The sequence below is a fragment of the Leopardus geoffroyi genome, chromosome B4 (assembly GCF_018350155.1).
Source record: "Leopardus geoffroyi isolate Oge1 chromosome B4, O.geoffroyi_Oge1_pat1.0, whole genome shotgun sequence".
NCBI lineage: Eukaryota > Metazoa > Chordata > Mammalia > Carnivora > Felidae > Leopardus > Leopardus geoffroyi.
In genome coordinates this window covers 100,787,549-100,797,180 of record NC_059341.1, presented here as the reverse complement: position 1 = coordinate 100,797,180, position 9,632 = coordinate 100,787,549, and the positions used below count along the sequence as shown (strand labels likewise).

General features: G+C 38.2%; 1 non-coding gene across 1 annotated transcript; it reads left to right on the top strand.

The window, feature by feature from the left end:
- Positions 1–6,999: 6,999 nt before the first annotated feature.
- Positions 7,000–7,160, top strand: LOC123592350. Its single transcript, XR_006709737.1, has one exon. It is a non-coding gene; the product is annotated as a U1 spliceosomal RNA (small nuclear RNA).
- The last annotated feature ends 2,472 nt before the right edge of the window (positions 7,161–9,632 follow it).

The following is a 9,632-nucleotide window of genomic DNA, read 5'->3' as shown; positions in this document are numbered from 1 at the left end:
ACACGGAGTATCTCCTTGGAAAAAAAATGTGGCAGAAGTGTAAATGGTTCAATGGTCACAGAAGCTGGGCTCTAAAAGTGCACAGCTGATTGCATAGTCACTGTTTGCAATTCGCTGCGGGCATCTGTTGCCATTCCGCACAACGTTAATAGGCTACCCCTGGGAGTTAGAGCTGATGCTCTCTGAGTAACTCACTTCTAAAATCACCTAAGAAGTGAAGAAATTTTTACTTGCCAGCATGACTTATGCTGCTGGTAAAAGTCATGAATCCATGTTGTTAAACCAATGTGGATTTACTCTATCTTTGCATCACTCAGATTAATTCCAGGGATAATAGGCTAAACTGCTGTCAAGAGCCAGATACCAACAGCTTTGGCTGGAATCAAAGACAAAAGGGGCACCTGGTTTGCTCAGGCGGTAGAGCTGTAGAGCGGGTGACTCTTGATCTCAGGATCAGAAGTTCAAGCTCCACTACGGGACACAGAGATTACTAAAACAAAACAAACAGTAATTATCTCTGCAGAAAGCTACCTCCACCAGCACCACCCACCCAAAGGGTCTATTAGCATGAAAAAGAAGGGCTTTTGAAGTCTCGTGTTTCTTGCCTCCTGGCCTTTGTTGGCTCACCTAAGGAAACTGTTTTCTCTCCTGGTGCTTGCATTCTCCCATCCGACAGTGTAACCTTTGCTTCCTTTTTTTTCCCTCTCAACTAATACAGGAAAGGCTACTTCCCTTTCCTGTCCGACAGGAAGTGTCCACACATCACACCATCCTTCTCTTTTACAAAATGGCATTTGGCAAAGGGAAAACACATCAGGAGCTAGTTCTTAAATCTTTATTGCACTATTTAAATCTTTATTGCACATCTCTAGATGACTGTTCTGTGCCCAAATAGCAAAGAGATGGGCTTCAAGGTTTCCAATGAAATTTGCTATTTACAGCTGGGTTGGGTGAGGAGTTGTGGCTCACAGTCAATGTCAGGAAATAGGGAGCGTAGTTTAGTATGTGCCTCCTCCTTCCTTGACTTGCTGTTGGAAGGTGCCACACTTTGAACTCAAGTGGAATTCAGACATTTCAGGGCTCTCCTGGTGAGCAACAAGGGTGGGGCTTCAAGAATTTGCAAGAGGAGTGCTATGGGGAGAATCATTCCCAGAGAAAAGAGAAGAGACATTACAGCTCTAGGAGGGGAGAGGCAATTCTGAGTACTACATAGTGTCTTCAACACAGTCTTGCCGTCAGATCAGGCCCCAAAGACTCACATTCCATATAGGATGTAGGGATGGCTAGTTGAGAAAACTTCTAAGTAAAAATTGCTTGTTCACAAAAATTTGGTGAGACACCAGAACTGTCTTGGCAAACTTCTAAAAGGAGAGACAATTTGCACACATCACTGGCTCCTACAGCGCTTTGCTCTATAAGAAGTATCCAGTGTGAGGAATCTGTATTGCCCAGCAAGCATAGCCAGTGTAAGTGAGAGCAGGGTCTCACAGACTGGTTCCATCTAGAGAAGGAGGTTGACATGATGAGTAGAGGTGAGAGGATGGAACGAAAATGGCTGTTTCTGTAGGTTAACTGAACAGCCTTGTTTGGAGTTACACCCTGGGGACCTTCATAAATACTTGGTTTGAGAGGATCCTTTACAGAACACTGAGATCTTGTATTAGCAGATGGGAACAAGAGCCAGTGAAACCAAGAAGACAATTGATTCTTTTCCTAAGTGTGGTTTTACTTTGCAGGGAATAACCAAGAGAACAGACTCTTGATGGTTTTTCTTTCAAAGGACAGATGGAGAGCCATGTTGCCCAAGCCTAGCTCCTGAAGTGCTTTGGCACCAGGAGTAGCAAAAGTGGAATGTGCTGTTTGTTTTTGGGGTGCTGCTGACCCACGGAAGATGTCACCGAGAACACTGCCAGGACTACTGATAATTTTAGCACTCCACTGAAGGAATTAAACTACAGTTAACTCTTCATAGCCTTCATCGTTGTCAGAGTAAGCTCCGCCCCCCCAAAAAAACTGAGATCATATATTTTTGTGAATATCCTACACATGGCTATGACTAGCAGCTATCACAAATATGTTATGGAGTATTGTTGAAGAGTTGTTTTAACATTTAATTTCTGTAGCTCTTTATATGTTTATTTTTTTGAGAGACTTGGTTCATCACTGGTGTTCCATGAGAAAATCTTCAAAGAGCTCAGATCTGGATCAATTCTCCATGCTTGTTTTCTATTGTATTTTGTGTATACTTAATTTAAAATTTTATTTTATACTTAAATAATTTGTTTATATTCCTGTCTCTCTTGGTGAGGCTATAGGCTCTTGATGGAACTTACAGGGACAGGGACTATATCAGACATTTGAACTGAACACTTCATAGCCTTCATCGTTGTCAGAGTAAGCTCAGCCCCCTCCCCCCCTTCGCCTCAAAAAAACTGAGATCAAATATTTTTGTGAATATCCTACACCATGGCTAAGACTAGCAGCTATCACAAACACGATTTCCCTCTTATTCAAGAGTAATAAAAATCTTAGGTGGACCTAAAACAACCCAGTAAATACTGTAGTTCTGGCCACTGGGTTGTGAGTGAAGTGTTGAGTGTTACTCCCAGTCTGTGCCAGGAAACAGAAGGAGAATATCTTCCTTCCTCCACATCCTGCATCTTGGATCACAGATTTGGTGATGAACCATCTCCACCCTTAAAGACAAAGGCCCCCCTCTAGACATGGTAGAAAAAAACAGCTAAAAGGATCCTGGGACCTGACAACACAGTCATCACAACACCTCTGGACTGCTCACCTCTAAACCATGAAATTCTGTGAGGGAGAAATAAATTTCTATCTAACTAAAATAATGGAATAATCACTTTGGTGTGTGCTGTATATAAAAATAATCATTCCAAGGAAACGGTCAGTGTTATTTTCTTATTTATCATACCTTACAAATGCTCTTGGCACAAAATAATAAGGAGTTTAATATCTAAATAACCATAATAAGTCAGTAGCTGGCATATGAAATTGTCAGGATCTCTTTTATAAACTATCAAACTTCTAATATTTTAAGTCTTTCAATTGTGAAATGAGAGAAAAATCTTCCCTTTAGCATTCATCATTTCCACAGCCACGTGTCAACCACGTAAATATCCATTGGTCCAACTCCAAAAGGCTGAAGTCAAATGTTCTAGTTCCTGTCCTTCCATTGCCCTGAGGTCATTCAAGTGTGGCTGGCTTCCTACCCTCAATGAAACTCACAGATCACATGCTGAACTCTGACCAAATGTAATGAGAACAAGTTGTAGTTTCATTCATAATCACCTCCTTCACTCCTCTCTCATTATTTTATGCTCCTCTCCTTAGTCCTTAATCCTATGTCTCCCACACATCAATTATTTCCTACCACCCACCAACACCACTGCCTTGTTCCAGAAAGACTTGCTCACAATATCCCCAGGAAGTGTTTATATCCGCAACCAATTCTGCGACCTTTGCTCACCCAGGATACTTTCCATGTACTGAGTGGTTCCACTTATAGGTCCTCTATAGCCTGGCACAGTGCCAGCCATGTGGGCTGAGGCAGGTTGGGCCCTCAAAGACCAGGAGGATCCTACCCTGACACAATAAGCATTTGTGAAAATGAGGGATATGTTTGATAAAAAAGCCTTTCGAGAGAGCAGAGAGTCAGACTTTGAGCATTTAAGGTAACATCATAAAAGGGCAACAGAGCTAAAAAAAAAAAAAAATGAATGAAAACAAGTCAAATTGAAGTTGGAAGTTACATGTTTCAGACCATTTCAGGTTGCTTGCTGGAATGTAATCAAACAACTTTGTTGTTTTTGATTTGAACCTAAGAGAGAACTTATTTACTGATGGCACACTGCTATTATCAGTCTGAGCAAGGGCTCCCTTTTATTTGGTTTTGTTTGATTTTCTTCTTTAATCCTTGATTCCCACTCTTGTTCCCCTCTCCATCACAAGGACCCACCCTAGCGTATAAATGATACACGTCCTTAACTATGTTTATATCATCGTAAAACATATAGTATTATTTTGTGTCTGTATTTGTAATTCGTAAATTCCAAATTATGTATAGTAACTATGTGAAAGAACTTCAACATGATTTAGGTAAGACCCACTTTCTCCTGACTTTTACAGCTTCATTGTCAATATTCGAATATGTCCAAAGGAACATACTGTGCTCCAGTAATGAAAAGTAATGTCCCTCATTTTCACATTCCCAGAGCCCTGTGCATCTGAAAAGATTCCCACTCCTTACCTTACCACATTCACCACAATCTGCCTATAGATAGACCAACAGAGCCAAATACTTGTGAGGTTTTTTTTCTGGCCCATATACCACGCTCCACTGGGCTTGGAGGTGCCTAAGAATGTTCATGTCAAGAACTGTAATGGACTGAGGGACACCTAGGTGGCTCAGTTGGTTGAACACTGATTTTGGCTCAGGTCATGATCTCATGGTTCATGAGTTCAAGCCCCACATCAGGCTCTCTGCTGTCAGTGCAAAGCCCGCTTCAGATTCTCTGCACACACCCTCAAAAATAAACTAAAAAAAAAAAAAAAGAATTGTAAGAGACTGAGATTTTACCCCACTTGCAAGCTAAAAGCTACCTTGGCATAGTTTGACAGATGTTGGCAGAAGACACGAGACTCCTAGGTCAGGGACAAAGAACAGTTTATTATTCACAGCAATAGCAACTGCCAGAGTATCACTGTTTATTCTTTTTTTTTTTAACGTTTTATTTATTTTTGAGAGAGAGAGAGTGAAAGTGGGGGGGGGGGCAGAGAGAGAGGGAGACACAGAATCCGAAGCAGGCTTCAGGCTCTGACCTGTCAGCCCAGAGCCTGGCGTGGGGCTCGAACTTGTGAACCGTGAGATCATGACCTGAGCCAAAGCCGGACATTTAACTGACTGGGCCACCCAGTGCCCCATCACTGTTTTTTCTTATACCAGTTTGTCAAAGACCAATTCCTGTAGGGTGACACAGAGTCAGGTAATACCTGCACACATGGGGATGCATTACAGGAGAGGAACCCTGAGCTTAGGGAACACAAATCTTTTAAAATGGATAATAAGCCTGGCTGATGTTTGCCATATAGAGAGACAATTTTTATTATAATGAACAGTAAACAAACTTGTCCTTTGTTATCTGTCTTCCAAAGCTGTTCACTATACAAGCATCCTTTTAAAGATAGAACAAATGCAGTACACTCATGAGATATGCAAAATTTAAGAGAACCCTTGGAGATTGTCTCCCAAACCTCCTTATAGGCAATTTTCTTCTTTCTCAAACACCCCTCTATGAAGCTTATAATATCAAATAACTCTTTCTTGTTGCAATTGTTTACAAACTTTATGTTACTCTCTCTCATTTTCTGAAGATTTCTGAAGAAATCAGTGTATTGATGATCCTTTACTACCATAGCTTTTTGGTTCCATGACTTCTCCTTCAATAATCTTAACCTCTATTTTCTGATTATTTCTGAAGTTGAATATCACTTCATATGTTAGTTATTAGTATTTCACTTATGTGACTGCCATTTTCATATCCTTTACCCATTTTTCTCTTGGGTTTATCATTTTCTTGCAATTAACAAAATGTCTTATTTACTGTAGATATTTATCCCTTGTTGACTTTAGTTATTTCACATATCCTTTTCCAATCTGTAATCTGCATATGAATTTCCCTTATTATATCTTTTGATGAAGCAAAGCCTTTAATTTTAATGTCTTTTCCATCCATTTCTTTTTTATCTTAGAGTTTGTGCTTTCTGGAGTTATTTTAAGAAGTTTTCCCATACCCCAAAGTCAGAAAAATAATCTACGTTTCTGTTTTATCTTTTATATTAGTTTTTCAGATTTACATTTTCCATTTACGACTTTAATTCAAGTAAATTTCACTCTCCCAAGGGACATAAACATATATATATATATATATATATATATATATATATATACACACACATGTATATATACATATGCATATATATGTGTGTGTATGTGTGTATATATATATATACATATATATATAATATTTGTGGTATTAAAATGTCATTGGAAAAGATGGAAAATTGGGGGCGGGAGTTCAAAAAAGTTTCTTAAGTAGGCAATATGAAAAAGGGTTGAGAAACACTGCTATAGGTTAAGAATCCAGCATTACTTTTCTCCATAAAATGACACTTTCCTAATTCTATCTATTAAATGTTTCATCAATCCTTTCTCCACCTGCACATATCAGCTGTATAATACCTGAGCACCCGCAGGTCCTTTTTCAAAATTGTTTTAATTATTCCTAACATACTTAGTCTTCTTATACCTGGCAGAATAAGTGTGTTGAATTCATTTTTTTACAAGTCCTACTGCGGTGAACCTGGGTGACTCAGTAGATTGCGTGTCCAACTCTTGATTTTGCCTCAGTTCATGATCCCAGAGTAATGGGATTGAGTCCCACATCAGATTCTGCACTGAGCATGGAGCCTGCTTGAGATTCTCTCTCCTTTTCTCCCTGTTCCTCTCCCCTCCTCATGCATGCTCTCTCTCTCTCTCTCAAAACAAATAATAAATAATAAAAAAATAAAGTCTTACTGGAATTTTCATTGGGATTGAACTGAATTTACAGATTAATTTTGGAGAACTGACATTTTACACTGATGGCATCCATTTCTTGAGCATGGTGTAGCACTCATTTATTTAAGGCCTTTATGCCCTTAATAAATTAAATTTTCTTTTCTTAGAGATCATATGCATTATTTATTCAGTTAAATTCATAGTGTATAGTTTTAATTGTTATTAGGAATGGCATCACAGAATCTGTTATATTTTTAGTTAGCTATTGCTGATGCAGAGGAACACTACTGACTTTTGTAAATAGATCTTATATCTGACATTCTTATGAAATCTCTTATGAGATCTATAGTCTTTCTGTTAACTTACTCGGGATTATCTCAACTGGGAAAAAAAAAAAAAAAAAAAAGAAGAGTGAGGAGATACTATGGCAGGGGAGATACCATGATCACGAAGGTAGTTTTCCCAGGATGAGGCTCATCCATTGCATTCCAGATGTCTTGACTCTTGGGATTTCCCCAAGTGAGGGAAACTTGACTGCATAATTTGTGGTAGTAGGGAACTGTGTTCATGCTCTCCCCTCCCTGTGCCACCACACCAAAAAACAAAACAAAATAAAACAATCCAAAAACAAAAGAGAGAGGGGAGAAGAAGGTAAGAAAAAAAAGAAGAGGAAAGAAAAAGAATTACTTTCTCTGAAGCAGATAAGGAGCAAATCTAGTAACCTATATGTAGCAGGAAGAACAGAGAATTGAACCTTTGTGGAACACACTATATAATAATCAGCTGGTGTGTTTAATGGCACAGGCAATTTCTGCTTTGCATTTGCAATGATCAACTTATTCAATTCTGCCTCATAAATACTTACAATTACTTTTGGCTTCCTTATTCATATGCTCAGTCCTTTTTGCCCTCTATAATTATGAATTTCAGAAAGGTATTTTATTACAAAAGATCAGAACCACTTGTATTGCTTTATCTCGGCAAGCAGAACAGTAGTCAATATTCTATGTCTTTCTTTGAACAGTCATTATTAATAATTCTGAACATTCTCACCAGTACTCAAAATGAGGAAAAAATTTAGTCCTATGGGTTGGAGGAAGAAAAAAAATCTCTTCAGTAGTTTCCTGAATGATGACTATCAAAAATGGCTATGTCAAAGTGATCCTATTTGCCTGATGATCCAAATTTATTGCTTAATAAGAGCTTTAAGAGATTAGTTGCATCAAAATATACCATTCTCTAAATTGAACACTATCTACAAAATGAAATTATGCTCCATTGCAACAAACTTGGACAAAGTTTCCATGCAAACATATGACTACAGAATCTGAAAATTTCCCCAAATAGTCACAAGAAAAAAACTAGATGACTTTAAATATTTTTAAGATGTTTTTAATGTTTATTTATTTTTGAGAGACAGAGATAGAGTGTGAGCGAGGGAGGGTCAGAGAGAGAGGGAGACACAGAATCCGAAGCAAGATCCAGGGTCTGAGCTACGAGCACAGAGCCCAACATGGGGCTTGAACCCACAGACTACAAGATCATGACCTGAGCTGAAGTCAGATGCTCAACTGACTAAGCCACCCCGGTGCCCCAAAACTAGAAGTCTTTAGAAACAAGTTCCTGAAAATGATTAAATCAATTGGGACTGAAAATTTCTTCACCACCTAAAAAATCCAAGAAATCATTTGGCCAACAAGTAGTTTCTACCAGAATAAAAGTGTAGCACTTGGAAAAACTTAAACATATGTATTTTAATGAAAAAAACAAAAACAAAAACAAAAACCTTTTTTTAAAGTAAGCTCTATGCCCAACATGGGGCTTGAACTCAACCCTAAGATCAAGAGTCACATGCTCTACTGACTGAGCCAGCTAGGTGTCCCTAAGCATATGTATTTTAAACATCATCACTTGGATTTCTACATAAAGCTTTTTGTAAGCTAAATTAAATACAGTGCTGAGGCATACAAAAGAAACACTAAGATTAGTTCTTATTTAAGAGAACAGACTTCTATGTATCCATTAAGTGGGACAGATAGACAAATTTGTAACAATGGGATAATCTTAGCTGCCTTTAGTAGAGTAGGACTCAAAGCAAAATATAATGGCTTAGCAAGAAGGGAGAAAATCATAACAGAAACATCTTTATGAAGATGATCCTGTATAATTCTAAGACACGAGAACGTGACATTTAATGGAAACGTTTTCAAACAGAACAGTACTGATTTAATGTAGGTCATCATTAAAGGCGGCAGAGCCACCAATGGTATTGCTAACTCACTGTACTTTGTGTATATCTCTATGAAAACACAAGTTCACCCTATGTCATAATTTTGAGCACTTGGCAGTCAGAAATTATCCCTTCCTCTCCTGTTTTGTTTGTTTGTTTGTTTGTTTTAAAATTTCCTGTACTCAGCATGGTGGATAAGTGTGTAGTAGGTGTTCAATCTTGGAAATGCTTTGTGTTTTCAAGTGATTTGATTACATGACTTAAGACTTTGAACTATTTCTAGATGTATTCACTATCACTGGGTTGTCAAATAGGCATATGACTTACTCTGCTTGAGCCACAATACCCTGAATTAGTTCAGTCTAGACCAATTATTCTAACCTCCAACTTGGACTTTTAACTCTGCCAGATGCTATTTGACAGTGGATTCTCCAATACTGAAAATCTTGCCAAGCATACATTATGTAGTTGCATAATTACAGCTTTCTAATACTCAGTATGGTATTATTAGCTCAAGCTGTAGCTCATTTAGTGTACATAATTACAGCACACTCAGCAGTGAACACTGACCTACAAAAAGGGGGGGTGGTTTCTGGTGCTGTTTTTTTATCTACTTCAATTAACAATGTTTGTAGTTATTACTAAAATTCCAAATTTTGACAAAGTTTGATATTCACATTACACTTTCATGTGCCTCTGGAATATCTAACATCACACTGATATTTTAGAACTATGATTTCTGCTAATGGTTATTGAATATTATTTGAATAACACTTCAGGGTTTGTTTGTTTTTTTCTTTTCCTTCCTCTGGTGGGTGCCTG